At 52.8% G+C, this 16,841-nt stretch overlaps 1 protein-coding gene and 1 long non-coding RNA gene across 6 annotated transcripts in view; one reads left to right on the top strand and one right to left on the bottom strand.

The window, feature by feature from the left end:
• Nucleotides 1–16,841, bottom strand: part of SMOC2 (SPARC related modular calcium binding 2) — a 168,671-nt gene that overhangs the window by 61,283 nt on the left and 90,547 nt on the right. The gene's annotated exons all lie outside the window — the stretch shown is intronic.
• Nucleotides 15,388–16,264, top strand: LOC147581380 (uncharacterized). The gene is made up of 2 exons (XR_015251736.1): nt 15,388–15,644; nt 15,888–16,264. It is a non-coding gene; the product is annotated as an uncharacterized LOC147581380 (long non-coding RNA).

The following is a 16,841-nucleotide window of genomic DNA, read 5'->3' as shown; positions in this document are numbered from 1 at the left end:
GCCCGGAAGGCTCGAAATGCCTGTCTCCTCAGCCGATTCCCACCCTCGTCCCCGACTGTGCCTCACATCCTCCAGGGCCTCCCACTTAGGAGAATTACACACTAACTTCGGGACTCCACAGATGACCTTGCTGGCCCGTCCTTGCTCCCTCCCCGTCGCCAGCACTTCCACACGGGCAGGGCGTCACGTTGGGTCCAAACACGTGAGCTCCCTGGCTCAGAGGACGTCTGCAGGCATCAGACAAGCTGGGGCTGGACAGGTGCACGGAACCGCTTCCCTCACCCCTACTCTTGCTCTGAGAAGAACATTCTCCTTTTCTCACTCGCACGAGGAGGAGGAGACACGTGGGGCAGAGCCCAGCCAAGATCAGCAGGTGCGTGAGAAACAAACACTGATCGCTGATTCCCACGAACATTCTGGGGTTATTTCTTGCGAAGCAGTAGCTCTCTGACACGACAGTCATTCCAGCGTAAGCTTCCAAAACCAGTGTCTTCTACTTTTTTTTTTTTTGCCTCTCCTTACAGTATTTTCAAAAGTCACCCCCCAAATACTCCTAATTAAGATACCAAATATCTTACTTCTCCAAGCATTTGGTCACATTCCCTCATTAGCTTATGACCCCTGCTTTTAACGTGCATACAATTAACCACAGGTTCACTGAACAGACCTGTGCTCAGCAAACATGGTGTGTGGGGCACTGGGCCACACACAAGGATGCATATGGCTATAGAGGGAGGGTCCCCAACAAAAGGTGGATATTCAGGGCAGCAGGGGCCAGACTGAGGGACCCTTGAGCCAGGTTCAGGGGTTCCCACAGCACGGGAAGCCTTGTAAGATTTTCAAGACTGCTACGATCGTATCTGTACTTTAGGAACCCTGGTGGCAGGCTTCTAGAGGACCGACTTGAGGCTATCTTACATTACCTTACCTACTAGGGTACCCAGGCCTTAAAATATGAGACGCATAGGAGATTAAGTGACAGACACTGCAAGCATGAGGAAGCCCGGATAAAAGTACATAGATAATTCAGCGCAAATGCAAGCAACGACTAAGTGCCCAATTAGAGGTGTAGACCGCTGTCCCTTGGAAGGCCAAAGATCTCCCAATTTACCTCCTGAAGCACTCAGCTGTAGGTGCACACCGACCCGGTCCACGCACTGAATCAACAGTGAGCCTAGCACCTTTGTTCTGCTGTTTTTTTATTTTATTTTATTTTATTTTTTTAATTTTTTTTTCAACGTTTTTTATTTATTTTTGGGACAGAGCATGAACGGGGGAGGGGCAGAGAGAGAGGGAGACACAGAATCGGAAACAGGCTCCAGGCTCTGAGCCATCAGCCCAGAGCCCAATGCGGGGCTCGAACCCACGGACTGTGAGATCGTGACCTGGCTGAAGTCGGACGCTTAACCGACTGCGCCACCCAGGCGCCCCTTTGTTCTGCTGTTTTAAAGGGCATGTAAACCACGGGGGCTCACCAAATGTAAGCTACTTTCCGTCATACTGGCCACACCACCACTCTGTGTGATCACCTACCATCTAACCTGTGGACATTGAGTTTCACTGCTACCTGAAGGGAGGTCAGTAAAGTATCTCAAGGTTTAAAAAGGACACCTCACACACACAAGTATTTCAGAGATAAAATAATGAACAGTTTGCTGGGGCACCTGGGTGGCTCAGTCGGTTGAGCGTCCGACTTCGGCTCAGGTCGTGATCTCGCAATTTGTGAGTTGGAGCCCCGCGCCGGGCTCTGTGCCGACAGCTCAGAGCCTGGAGCCTGCTTCGGGTTCTGCGTCTCCTTCTCTCTCTGCCCCTCCCCCCCTTGTGCTCTGTCTCTATCAAAAATGAATAAAATATTTAAAAATTAAAAAAAAAAAACAATAAGTTTGTTCGGTAGAATCCCACTTATAAAACCATATGAATTTTGCAGATGAGCAGAGACTGGAGATTGACTACAGGTTTTTCATGTATTCATTTACTTGGTTGCATGTTAATTCTGTGAAGGGGGATTACCGTCATCGTTTTACAAATTCAGTGACGGAATCAGAGAAGGTAAATTATTTTCCCAATCTGGGTAATGAGCGACAGAGACAGCCGGGAACCAAAGTGCCGGGCGGGGGTGAGCACTTCTGACAAGTTGCCAGATAATGCTAAAGCAGGCATATATTTTCATCTGTCGCACATGTCGACAGAGAGGTTTCCATGTGTTCTTAGCATCGATTCCCTGATTTGTACTCATATTGTCTTCATCAGTCATGGAATGCCTGTGGCTTTCTTTTTAATTACACAACAGATGATCAAAGAAGGCAAAAAAGAAAAAAAAAGAAAAGAAAGAGAAATGCACCCTTACGGTTTGATTTTCTAGAAATGGTGGACTGGGCAGAGGGCAACCTTGAAACTCATAATATAAATGGAATACAATTACCCGCGTGTCCACGTTCAGGAGGCCACCAATCGGGGTTCTCAGTGCTAAGGCTTTGCCCACAAGCAGCACGTATGTGTCACCGGCCACGCAACTTGATTCCAAAGGAAGGTTTTTAAGGTTAACTTTTTAATCCAGAGTCATTGCCTTAATATTTACAGGCATCACAGGCACGGAGCTCGGCTTCCGCATATTGTCCTGCGATCCCGGTAAGCACAGAACGAGGGACATGTATTCCCACCGTGAGTTTTTTCCAGTAAAGAAATGGAGACTCCGGAAAGGCCTACGGCTTACGCGAGACGGCAAAGCTAGGGAAAGCGGAGTGGGAACCCACACCCACGCGGTGGCGCAAAACCCACACTCCAGCCACGGTGCCCCCGCCCCTCGCCGCCCTCTCGAGAGACACACAATATGGGAAACCACAGCCAAACTCGAGTCTCGAAAAAACAGATCTGGACGCGATTCATGGATCCAGTTTCTTTGCAAAGAAAATAGTGACCACGGGTGTCCATTCTGATGATTTTTTCCCATATTTATTTCCCATAGCAACAGACCCAGACTTGAGTAACTGGAGACCTAGAAGTCGTTCCCGTTCTGAAACATGAGCAAAGCCCCCGGGAGAGGAGGAGAACACAGCCAAGACAAGGAAAAGCCACCTCAGGGGGATCTTGGGGCCCCGTGATGCCAAATGATCCCCAATCACACCCCTTCCCATCTGTGCCCCAGTGTTTCCGGAGGGTTCATCCACGTGAAAGTCAACCTCACCCAAGCTTTCTATCAGTCACAATTACACCAACATCACTCCACAGTGACCCCTTACCCACTTCTCTGTTTTTCTTCCATCCTGAGCCGAACTCTCTGAGGTGCTCCCCAGATCCTGTCCCTGTTCTCCAGCACCGCCCCCCGGGGTTTCTGCACCAGGAGCCACCACAGGGCCACACTGTCCCTCCCACATTCATGGGACGGAACTCCACAGCCATCACCAAGCAGCCCTGCCCAGCACCCACCCTCCCAGCCACTGCTAACGAACCCCTTGAAGCCTTCCTCAACGGTGAGTACGGCACCCCTCGCCCGCTGTCTCCTGAACAACGTCTGTTATGCAGAGTACGACACTGATTTTCTTAAAAGGGAGGCAATAAAAGTAGTCAGATTTTATATTTGCATTCCTTATACACAGAATTAGAATATTTTCCATTTTCCAGAAAAGTCCCCCATCAAGACGGGTGGTTTTATCTAACACAGCTGATTACAAACAAAACTGATCCCGCCATCTTATTTAAAACACACTGGGTCCACTCAAGCCAATGTCCAGAGTTGGCCAACTTTCTTCAAACTAGTTTTCTTTGCATTTCGGTAAGGGAAAGAAGAGATGAGAAAAGGAAAAGCCAGAAGCGGCATTTTGACACAAACGACAGATGTTTGAGAACCACGTCCCTGTGCCACACGATGCAACCTGGCGTACCAGACGTGTCCCGTGTGGGAACAGTGCAGACCCTCTAACTGTGCATTCTTGAGCTGACTTTCCAGTCTGTCCCTCAACTGCAAAACGAGAACAGCAGCCCGTACCTCACCATTGTGACAGAGAGATAAAACCTGATAGACACAAATCCTGTCACACAGAGTGTCCTATGCTCACCTATCCCTTTCTCTAACGGGTGCAGAAGAAAGCACATGAGGCCACAGAACTAGGTCAGCAGAACTGCATTTTCCTGCAGGTCGACGAGATTGCTACTTAATGGTGTTTCACCCTTAGATCCAGGGAGAAGTGGTATTCCGACGCCTGAAAATCATGCCCCCAAACACCACTATCTACGGCCAGTTCACTGTAACAGGTGTTTTTGCCGAGACTAACATATAAAATGACGTTAGAAGCAGCTCTTTCAGGAACAGCGATATGGTGTCACCAGCAATAACTCAATCCTAGTAGAATTCTTCTCCCTTCTTCGAAAACACCACGTGGAGCCTTTTTTGTTCTTGGGGAAACTGTCACCTGAAGGCAACCCCGTGGGTGTTTGTCCGGAGCCTGGCTGATCGGGGAGGGTGTGCGCTGTGCCTGCAAGGAGATTATTCAGAGACGAACAACCTATATACAATTAGAGCAGACAGGACCCGAAAACCGTTTAGGTCTTCCGAGGGGTTCTACAGGATTTAAAGAAAATAAAGTCACATTTCTACAGCCCTTTTCATCATAGAAGCACCTCCCATTCATGTATTTTATTCAATTCTAATTGCTGAGGACTGCAGAGGGGTCAACAAACACTGGGCACTATCCTAACCACTTCGGGGGAGCTCATGAATAGTCATGGATACTCACAGATGGTGATGGATACTCATAGAAAGTTATGGATCCTCATAGATGGTCATGGAAACTCATAGATCGTCATGAATACTCATAGATACGGACACTCACGGATACTCACGGACAGTCATGGATACACACAGATACTCATGGATACTCACAGACGGTGATGGGTACTCATAGAAAGTTATGGATACTCATAGATCGTCATGGTTACTCATAGATGGTCATGGAAACTCATAGATGGTCATGAATACTCATAGATACGGACACTCACGGATACTCACGGACAGTCATGGATACACACAGATACTCATGGATACTCACAGATGGTGATGGATACTCATAGAAAGTTATGGATACTCATAGACGGTCATGGAAACTCATAGATGGTCATGAATACTCATAGATACAGATACTCACAGATACTCACAAATGGTGATGGATAGCTTAGAAGCTGCTCTCATTCCATTTTACAGGTGAGGACATGAGACACAGAGTGACTCCACCCCTTGCCCCGGCTCCCTCAGCTCTGCACAGGCACCCAGACCAGGCCGTCCCACCCAGAGCGCCGCCACCAGAAGCACCCGGTAGTTTCCATCCGTCGTAAGCACCCGGACGGCGAGCACTGTATCACCCACGGGTCCCTCGGGTGGGCACGGGTGCAGGGAAGCTCAGCGGCTTCCCGAGACTGCGCAACAATAATGGTTTCAGAAGCAGGACACAAGCCAGGTTGTTAAATCCCTAGTCAAGGCTGCTTCCACTCCTCTCGGGAGCCAGTGGGGTCCACTGTGGTCTCCCAGCAGCTGGTCTCCCAGCCCCGGGCTCAGCTCAGGGGACAGGCAGTGATACACGAAGCACCTCTGTACCGTCCCGTCCACGGCCTCGTCCAGCCCTCCGTCTGGGGCCCTGTCTGCTGGGACGTGCCTGACCCTAGCCTAGACCTGAGCGCCAGTCATGCCGTGACAATGTAGGCGATGGCTTCCGGGTCACTGAGGGCCCTGCCAGGGCCAGATGCGGGACAGCGACGCCTTCCGCTCACCAGAAAGTGCTGGCAGCCAGCCTCAGGGCGGCCGGGACACATTTACAACGTGTTCTCTTAGACTGGCCCCCCTGAGAAATTCTGACATTCTCCAAAGATTTCTAATCCCTGGACCCAAAACAGCCATCATGACCAAAAACAGAACCAGTATCTGTAACCAGGGCAAGAGAGGAAAAAACCAAATGTCATGAAGTGAGTGCCTGCAGGCTCTGCGGGGACGGACGCTGAAGTGTTCAGACAGAAGAGGACATCGTACCTGAACTCGGGCCCCAAGATATTATTGTTTTAAACATGGACAGATTTCAATGGGTAAATGGCCGTTTCAGAACAAGTATCTCCAAGGATACGGTGGCTTGAATCCCCTGTCGAGGGCTGTTTTTCTAGGAAAACCTTCAGGAAGGGCCCTTCACGCTCCGCACACAAAGCGTATACCCATACTTGCTTTCGGAGAAGAAATCTAAAGGCCCTGCCTGTAGATGTTTGGGGTTGAGGAGCCAAGTGGTCTCCCTGGGGATGTAGGCTGTGTGTGTGCGGGTCCCGGGCTCACGAGGCCTCTGTCCCACATTCTCAGGGGATCCCCCCAAGACTCCCCACCAGCAAGGGATTCCCATCGTCTGAATTCCCACTGAGCTACTCCACTTTTTTCTCAACCATCGCGATGGCCGTGCAGGCTTCTCTGCCTGCTCGTGCTATGTCTACATCGTGTCCCTACTCCAGAGCAGCGGTTCTCAAAGTGGGGCTCCAGGACCGCCAGGACAGCCAAGGAGGTCAGAACCGCTTGCATAAAATATTACCGTGTCCTCTGCCTTCTGATTCTCACGAGTGACGTGTGATGATGCCAGACGGAATGTGCCCCGTGGGTTAAACACTTTTCAGCTTGAATACTGCCCGTAAATGTTCACAGATATAACCCGTCCTAAGAAGAGCTGTTTGGGTCCTCAATAAGCTTTAAGAGTAAAAAGGATTTTATACCAAAAAGCTTGGGAACTGCTGAATTAGACCACACACTTCGGTTATTTGAGCAGGGCCTCGGGCCGGGCGTGCGTTTCTGGACTCTCCCGATAACGGCGGATGCGTGCGATGTGCAGTCGGCCCTGTTCCACCCGCCAGTCTGGGTCCTCACCGCGGCTGTGTGCGAGCCACCATCATCGCCCCACTGGACCGTCTGACAGCTTCAGCCTCACGTACACACAGGCCAAGCCACCGCGCCCGCGGCTCCCGCACCTGCTGTGGGCAGGGGTGAATGTGGGGGCTGTGCGGGGCACGGATGCTCCGCCCGCAGGGGTGGATGAGCGGCTGTACGCGGCACGGAGAGCTGAAGTCAGTAAAGTCCAAGTGGTCAGTGCGGCCCCAAGACAGGCCCACGACGTGGCCAAGGGGGCAGGGACCCAGGACGGCAGCGGTCCCGACGGGAGAGGCCGCTTACGGGGGCGGGGCTGCATCGGTGAGCCGTGTCCCCAAACCGGCACCAGGCAGGGGGGCGGCCCGGCACCCGGAAGGCTTCCCTCAGCCGGGGGATGGCCCGCGTTCAGACGAGTTTATGTTTCAGTGTTTACAGCCGTTTCGAACGGTTCTGCTGTGTTTTGCTTTCCTCCCCCCGCTTGGCTCTGCTCCCTTCACAGACACTCAGCCTCTGACGGGCTTCTCCATCCTCCTCCTGCATCCCGCCCTCCTGTCGCCGTCAGGGGCGTCCCCGCGCAGAGGCGCCTCTGGCCAAGGGACGCTCTGAGCGTGTGCACCCCGCCGGGCGTGAACAGGCGTGCAGGCCTTAGAACCGGGGAGGGAAAGACTTTCCTGAAGGCGAATCGGACACACATCTGCGGCTCGTTTCGCGACCTGACGCCCACTGTAATTTTCACAGAGCCACTGTTTGAAGGCGTGGGGCCGTGGACCACCCCCTCCCGCCCTGGTGACAACCAAGCGTGGCCGGGCTGGCCCCTGGGGGACCGCGGCCAGGCCCGCGCCCCGGCCACCTCCGCTCACCTCCTCCAGAGGCCCCGTCCCCCGAGGCCGGACGACGGCGCGCTGGCCGCCCTCCCTCCCTGCCGAGGGGAGAGAACCCAAAAACACGTTTTGGCAGAAGTGTTCAAACAGAACCGAGTCTAAATATTTAACATTTTGCAGATCACAGTGCGCACAGGAAACGGCGGGTCTGGCACGGAGTCACCTAATAAGGCAGCGTCTGCTGTAGTTCATGCAAAGGGCGGCGGCCGGCCTGCCGACCGCCTTTGCACACGCATCACACTCGGGGCGCCTGGTGTGATTTGCAATGCGGAGCCCTCCCGGCATCTCCGGCGACAGACCACGGAGCGTGGCTTCTTGGAGGCCGGGGAGGCCAGGACCCCGGATACGGCAGTCAGAGGCTGAATCTGCCCCTGGTCACCCGGCACCGAGCCATCGGGCCACCACACGGGCTACTTCCCTGAACGGGGTGCACGGTCCGAGACCCTCAGGAGCAAACCTGAGCTCTGGACACTCAGCTGGAACTTTCCAGAAAACAGGCCTCCCCTTCCTCCACCTGTGCCCGGGGCTGCACCTCGGTGGCTTGCTCCCTCCTGGGCGTTTCCACTTTAGTCTTGCAGTTTGAGGGGATCTGGGGGCCCAGGACACATGTCACCTCCTCATGACGCAGTCCTGCGGGCTCCTGTCTCGTGCCCCTCCTCGCACCCAGACCGTCCTGCCGAGACGCAGGCCTGCAGGTCCCTTACCCACCCCACCATGAGCCAGGTGACCCCCCAGCACTGCCGCCCCGGCCCGGGCCGGCCCTCACCTGCACCGTGCGCGGGAGCCCTGGTCACCCCAAACTAGGTTTTCCAGCTGCACGAAGAGCCTGCCTGTGAGAAGGGCCACAGCGACCCCCATAACACCTGTTTCCTTGCGGGCACCCCTTCCTCGCCTTGGAGGATGAGGGAACCATCGCCCCACAGTCAGCCCATGCAGCGGGTTCGAGGCCCACAGCCACCCTCCCCCTGCCTGCAGCAAAGGCCCCCGGCACGGCCAGCGAGACGCCCCATCCCTCTGGCCCGTGACTGGGTCAGGGCTGGGCGACTGGTCCCACACAGTCTGCTGAACACGGCATCTGGGACTTTTATTTTTTAAAACTCCACCGGCCTGTGCGGAGCCGCCAGTGCCCGCAGGTGGAGGAGGGCTAACCTGGTAACGGACCTGGTAACGGACGGGAGGGGGGCAAGGTCGCGAAAACGTGGGCTGGGTCCTGAAGCCCCCCGAGCTGCAAACCGGGACCACGGCCAACAGTCAGACATTCCAATTGTGCCACAGGCACTGGCTGCTGAAGCCGTGGGGACGAGAGCCACACTCCTTGCTGTCTCCCCAGCCCGGCCAGGCCATCTGCGGTCCCAGGGCCGGCGGCCCGGGCGTCCCCTGGGAGCCCGTCAGACACGCAGGTCCCCCCGCTCGGCGAACCGGAACCCGAGCTCCGACGTGACTCCGGGTGCCGTTCACGCACGGCCTCGCTCAGGCAGCTCGCCCAGATCCCCGGAACCCCCGAGCGACAGCCACAGGCCGACATGCTGAGTGAAGGGACAAACGTCCACAGGCTGGGCTGACGGGCATCCGGGGCTTGGAAGACACACGTCTCCGTCAGCCAGAGGATCCAGGATCCCCAGGAAGCCTATCCCAAGGACATAATCACAAAAGTGCAGAAAACTAAGAAATTTGTTCCTTAAAGAATTGTTAATAGTGGCAAAATGCTAACATTCCTACAAGAATCTGCTCTCAAGAAATTGATTCCATAAACTATGCCCCACCACACGTGGTACAATCAAAAGAATACCAAAGAAAGCATTTCACAGATATTACTGTGGAAAACAATCATCCGGAGAACTTTATTTTTTTAATATTTATTTATTTGGTGTGGGGGGGGGGGACACAAGCAGGGCAAGGACAGAGACAGAGGGAGAGAGAGACTCCCACGCAGGCTCGGTGCTGTCAGCGCAGAGCCCAACGTGGGCTCAAACTCACGAGCCGTGAGATCACGACCTGAGCCGAAACCAAGAATCAGATGCTTAACTGACTGAACCCCCCGGGCGCCCCTCATCTGGACAACTGCACAAGGCTTCAAATCCCGGGGCCCACCAGATGCAGATCCGGTGACACAGCAGACCAGCCCAGGGACCTGCATTTTTCCAGTCACCTGGGATGGGCTGTGGGCCGTGCCGTAAGAAATACCGTGGCAGGACGGTGTCTGGAGACACTGAAAATGCTCCCTGCCATCTGCGAAGCACAGAAGGAGGTCATATGTGCAAGGCACATGCACATTCGGATGCTGTCCTCTCCACTTACCTCCGGACTGTGAGTCCACTAGTTACTTTGTTTTATTTTCCTTGTTTGCGAATATTTCCTACAATAAATATTTGAAAACTTTGGACGGGGCGCCCGCGTGGCTCAGTAGGTTGAGCGTCCCACTTCAGCTCAGGTCGTGATCTCGCGGTTCGTGAGTTTGAGCCCCACGTCAGGCTCTGTGCTGACAGCTGGGAGCCTGGAGCCTGCTTCTGATTCTGGGTCTCCTTCTCTCCCTCCCCTCCCCTGCTCATGCTTTGTCTCTCTGTCTCTCTCAAAAATAGACGAACATTAAAAAAAATTTTTTTTAAAGAATAAAACGTTTCTAACTGCTAGTGTAAACCCAGGCCCGCGTGCTCCCGGGCAGAGCTCCCTTGCAGGTGGATGAAGGGCAGCCGTGTGGGTCTAACAAAAAACATGAGGGTTCTGCTTCCTGCCCCTGAATACCCGCACCCCCTCCCCGGGCACCTCAGTGGCGGATGAATGTCCCTCAAGCAAGATGCTCCTGGGGAAGACGAAGCCGTGAAGAGGAAAGGAAGAAAAAAGATCCCAAAAACTCCCTGCCGAAAATAAGTAAATAAAGCAGAAATAAACACAAGGAAGCATTGGGGTGCCTGGGTGGCTCAGTCGGTTAAGCGTCCGACTTCAGCTCAGGTCATGATCTCGCGGTCCGTGAGTTCGAGCCCTGAGTCGGGCTCTGTGCTGACAGCTCAGAGCCTGGAGCCTGCTTTGGATTCTGTGTCTCCCTCTCTCTGACCCTCCCCTGTTCATGCTCTGTCTCTCAAAAATAAACAAGCATTGGGGTGCCTGGGTGGCTCAGTCGGTTAAGCGTCCGACTTCAGCCAGGTCACAATCTTGCGGTCCGGGAGTTCGAGCCCCGCGTCGGGCTCTGGGCTGACAGCTCAGAGCCTGGAGCCTGTTTCGGATTCTGTGTCTCCCTCTCTCTGACCCTCCCCGGTTCATGCTCTGTCTCTCTCTGTCTCAAAAATTAGTAAACGTTAAAAAAAAATTTTTTTTTTAAATGCAAGGAAGCATTAAAAATGTTCCTACCAGAAATAGCAGTGTTAAATTTTCCAACTATGACAGTGTTTAAAACAGTAACGAAAATTATGTTATCTTCAATTGTCTCCTCTCCTCAAATTTTCCTTCCAAATTCCTTCTCGAGTCACGTGGAGCCTTTCTCCCAGGTTTGCAGATGCCCTCCCTACCCCCTACCCCCATCCTGACAGGGACAAGGCCCCCTGTAGGAGCTGCCCCCCCTCGCCCCTCGGACCTCCTCCTGCAGGCTGCCTGCTCTCCCTGCAATGGAGCAGAAGCGGAGCCCCGGACCACGGAGGACGCTGGAGGGACGGCTGTGAGTCGTGGGGAGCGGGGAGCGCCCTGGGACCCACTCGGACTCCTAGGTCAAGTTCCTCGGGTTGCTCAGAAGCAAACGTGGCCAGGAGGGCACATCTCCGCGGCACCTTCCTGTTCAACACGCGTCCGCAATCTCACCTCTGCTCCCCACTAACCCCATTCCCAGCCAGCTACTCGGCCCGTCACCGGGTTTGGAACATTTTTAAGTCTCAGCACTGTTCCGGAGCCCAGGAGTAGATGCCCACACATACACCTGAGGGACGTGTGAAAGAGAAGCTGAGACACACAAAGGAATAAGGACAGTTTTTCCAACAAAAGTTCTGGAACAGCTGGACGTCCACGTGCAAAAAACAAATCTAGACACAGACCTTTACCGTTCACGAAATAACTCAAAACACATCGCAGACCTGAATGTAAACTGTAAAAATGTAACATCTCTGGAGAGAACGCAGAGAAAGTCTAGGGGCCCTTGGGTTTGGTGCAGACTCTTTGGACAAGACACCAGAGGTGTGAGCCAGGGAGGAGACGGCTGATGACTGCGGGTTGTATCAACACTGAAATCGTGTGCTCCGTGAGCGACACCGTCCCCAGAAGGACAGGACGCAGAGAAAGTGCCTGCGAAACACATATCCCATAAAAGACTGTGTCTAAAATAAGCAAAGAAAACAACTTGATGAAAAAATGGGCGAAAGACCTGAACAGACACCCCACGGGAGGAGTCACCCAGTGGAATGAGCACGTGGAAAGAATTTATTCAAAGCAATTTACTGACCCGCTCCCACCGTCTATGCAGCCTCACTGTAACCCGCGGTGATTGCGAAAGGCAAAGCAACGGCTTTAGACACAATATTTCAGGAATCATGAGAACACATCATGATTGAAAAATGCTGAAAATTTAGAAAAAATCTTGAGCTAATAAAAACTCTCTTCCCAGGGCGCCTGGGTGGCTCAGTCGGTTGAGCGTCCGACTTCGGCTCAGGTCATGATCTCGTGGTCCCTGAGTTCGAGCCCCACGTCGGGCTCTGTGCTGACAGCTCGGAGCCCGGAGCCTGCTTCGGATCCTGTGTCTCTCTGTCTCTCTGCCCCTCCCCTGCTCACACGCTGTCTCTCTCTCAAAAATAAATAAAGATTTAAAAAAATTTTTTTTAACTGTCTTCCCAACCAGACATTTTAGAGATTTTTTTTCTTTTCTTTTTTTTTTTTTTTTTTTTAAAGTTTTAAAAACTGACTTCTAAAATGAAGAAAATACCCCCCTTTCTCTTGTGGCAAAGTCACACAAAACATGAAAACAAACTTATTTCCAAGTTTCCAGACAAGAGAGAAAACATGCCAGCTAGCCAGGACGAGTCTTGGACCTTCCTTCCCGAGTCAAGTTCACACAGTTGTGAGCAGCACGAATGCGGGCTGGAGAGTGCTCCCTCTGTGTGCTCTTCATCCAGTCCTCCCGGTGAAGGAACACTCTGACCCCTCCTACTTGCGGGAGTCCCCCCCAGGCCTTCTCCCCACTGTCTCCCCCACACGTGTCCAGCAGGTATGCCTTCCAGAGGACCACGTGTGTCACACCACGCCCCGCACGAGTGCACGGGAATTCTGTACGCCATCAACAACCTCACACGTCAAGGGCAGGCTTGGGGACACAGGAAGCATTGGGGAAAAGTCCCCACAGGCAGAAGCGGCAAAAACATTTTGGTAGCTTAATAAAACAGGTGAATTTTTTCTTAGTTGACGTGAACCGTACCTGGCTCATTTTCACAAACGTGGGGGACGGGGGAATTACCAACCGAAAACAGCTATTGTATACAAGATACCTGCGGCAGCAAAAGCAATAGCTAAATTTGTGTGAAAGTTTCAATCGCCTTCATCCAAAATTTGATGCGCTGCAATCAAGGTGCATCGTGGGTCACAATGAAACTTGTATCAAAGGTGCGTGAGAAATTACCAGAATGACTTTCCTTACTGCCTACAAAACCATTCCTGTGGGAAAGGAACTTTTTAATAGGCAACTTAAGACTCGAGGGTGACCACAGAAAGAGTAGAGGAGGAGGGTGTGTGGTCGAAGACGCCCACCGACAGGAAGACCTTCCCACGGTGAATGTCACCTCCAGGTGAAGCCTTTTTACCAACAGGTTTTGCTTTTAGTGCAATACCTCCAAATTCAAGACACATTAAAATAATTCTGTTCTGTACGTTACGGCCTGAATTGTGCCCCCCCCCCAATTCATATGTGAGAGCCCCGACTGCTCCCCAATGTAACTGCTTTTAGAGACAGGGTTTTGAATATAATCACCTTTTAAGGAGTTGGGCTGAGGTTGGAGGTCAGGAGGGTGGCCCTGCTCTGACCTGACCGGCGTCCTTACCGGAAGAGGAGGGGACGCCGGAGAGGTGCACCTGCAGGGGAGGAGGCAGGAGCAGACTCGGGGAAAGGGCAGCATCCGCAAGCCCAGGAGAGCCTCCCATGGGGCCCACTGCTGCACCCGTGTCCTGGCCTCCCAGCCGCCAGGACCGTGAGGGATAAGTTCCCGTTGTTCGAGCCGCCTGGTCCGTGGCGTTTTGTGAGGACAGGCCTAGCAGGCGAGCACCCTATGTTAACATTTGATTGCTGAAGAGAGTCGGAGGAAACGTTCTCTGTTCAGGTGAGCTAAACAAAGGCTGAGCGCCGGGAATATTCACCCATGGGCAGATTGACAGGGAAAACGTGGAATGCCAGGTTAGATGTGAATTTACGGTAAGTCCATACCACGCAAAATTTGTATTTTTTTCTCTTATCCCATTTCCTCTTAATCCTCCCCCATCCAGAGTTCTTATTGATGTAACTTTTAACTGGATACACTTGCTTTAAAAAAGAAGCTCAAGGTGAAGAGAGGAAATTATCCAGAGGAATTAACCTCAAGGTTCAGATTGATCTCACGGAAGAGGAAGGCGTGAAGGGCAGGCATGTCGGGGGTCAGCGTGAGACCTGCTGCTGGGGGCGACTGTGTGCACCCCCCCCCACGGAGGATGTACCTCGCTCTCCTCTGACTGTGCACCCCCCGCCCCCGCCACGGAGGGTGAACCTCACTCTCCTCCCTGGAAGGGGCTCCAGCCTTACAGTTCCTCACATGTAAGACCAAAGCACAACCAATAGAACGAAAATAGATAAAGTGGGTTTCATCGAACATAAAAGCCCTGGTGATTCCCAGGGCACCATCAGGAACGTGAGCAGACGAGTCACGGAACGGGATAAAATATTTGCCAGCCACGTATCTGATAAGGAACTTGCATCTAGAACACCCAAAGAAGTCTAAGAACTCAATGATAAAATGGCAAGTAACCAGTATCACAACGTCCACAGGATTGAACACACGTTTCTCCCAACAAGACACGCACGTGACCTCGTGAGAGTGCGCGCGACCGGTCATTAAGTCAAACCGCAACAGTGCAAGGCCCCACGCGCATAGGGTGGCTGCAGTTTTTTTAAAAGATGGAAAGTAACGAGCGTTGGAAAGGATGGGAGGAGAAATTAGACACCCGATGCCGGTGAGGACCCAATGCACGCACTTTGGCGGTTCTCAAAGACTCTAAACAGAGTCACCATACGGCCTGGCGATCCTGCCGTCAGGTAGACACTCAGGAAAGAGAAAAGGACGTGTACACAACATCTCTACACAAATGTTCACAGAACCATGGAAACGAGACAACGTCCGTCAGCTGAGGAACGGACACATAAAACGTGGAGCAGGATTCCGGCACCAACGGGGATGAAACGCCAACATCCGCCAGAGCGTGGCCGGTCCTCGTGACCATGGCGCTGAGTGAGAGAAGCCAGTCACGAAAGAGCAAACACAGGAGGCTCCACCCGTGTGAAGGGCCCGGAATGACGAAGTCCACAGGGACAGAGGTAGACTGGCGGCCATCTGGGGCTGGGGGTGGCCGTGGGGAACTGCCAATGGATACGGGGCTTGGGGTTTCGTGGGAAGGATGAAAATGTTCTAGAATTAGAAGCACTGTGATGCTGCACAACACAGGGACGACACTGAAAACTTCTGAGTTGCACCCTTCACACATGGGAGTTTTACCAGACCTCACACAGCTGCTTAAAGAAAGCTGGCGGTGTGGAGCGTGGAGGCGTGTGGATGAATGAGGAGGCAGCAGGAGGGCGGCGGGAGGCCACGGACGGGCCTCGGGCCGTATGAGGTGACGGGGGCACCACGTGAGAGGCCTGAACAGAGGAGGGGCTCGTGTTTTTAAAGGTCAGCATTGGGGCGCCTGGGTGGCGCAGTCGGTTAAGCGTCCGACTTCAGCCAGGTCACGATCTCGCGGTCCGTGAGTTCGAGCCCCGCGTCGGGCTCTGGGCTGATGGCTCGGAGCCTGGAGCCTGTTTCCGATTCTGTGTCTCCCTCTCTCTCTGCCCCTCCCCCGTTCATGCTCTGTCTCTCTCTCTCCCAAAAATAAATAAACGTTGAAAAAAAAAATTAAAAAAAAAAAAAATAAAGGTCAGCATTGAGAAAGCTGCATGTGGACAAGACTCCAGCCGACAGGTGCGCGAAGATGCACAGAGACCCGGGGTCCGCTGCGGTGACCCAGGTGCCATGAGCACACGATTCAGGGAGAGGGGCAGCCACCAACGCGGCACACACAGTTCAAGTGCAGGACGCTCAGGCTGGCCTGCGGAACTGAACACAAGGGGTCGGGGAAACTGCGTCAAGGACGACTCGTGTTGTTCGACCTTACCCCGAGATTCAGATGCCTTTGTGAAATTTAGTGTTTTGTTTTGCATAAATGTGTAAGAAATAAAAGTCAAATGTCCAAAACCTTGTTGATAATAGTTAACATGTTTGTTGTGGTACTTAAATTTTAATGTTAAACAAGTCACCAGATATTAAAGAGCAAACTTATGTTGGGTCGCCTGGGTGGCTCGGTCAGTTGAGCGTCCGACTTCGGCTCAGGTCATGATCTCGCGGTCCGTGAGTTCGAGCCCCGCGTCAGGCTCTGTGCTGACAGCTCAGAGCCTGGAGCCTGTTTCGGATTCTGTGTCTCCCTCTCTCTGACCCTCCCCCGTTCATGCTTTGTCTCTCTCAAAAATAAATAAACGTTGAAAAAAAATTTTTTTAAAGATTTAAAAAAAATAAGTGTGGGAAACAAATAGTTGAAAGTTCTTCCTTGAAAAAAAATCTTATCATTGAAACCAAAGTATCAATTTCTGACATCCCAATCCAAATGGAAGTGTAGAAGCATCGAAAATTCTCTCAAAACTCACTGCTGAGATTGGTGTTTTAAAAGATGGTAATGGGGCGCCTGGGTGGCTCAGTCAGTTAAGCGTCCGACTTCGGCTCAGGTCATGATCTTGTGGTTCACGAGTTCGAGCCCCATTTTGGACTCTGTGCTGACAGCTCGGAGCCTGCAGCCTGCGTCGGATTCTGTGTCTCCCTCTCTCTCTGGCCCTCCCC

This window comes from Puma concolor, chromosome B2 (genome assembly GCF_028749965.1).
Source record: "Puma concolor isolate L17-30 chromosome B2, mPumCon1.1.hap2, whole genome shotgun sequence".
Lineage (NCBI taxonomy): Eukaryota > Metazoa > Chordata > Mammalia > Carnivora > Felidae > Puma > Puma concolor.
This window is presented reverse-complemented; position numbering and strand designations above follow the sequence as displayed.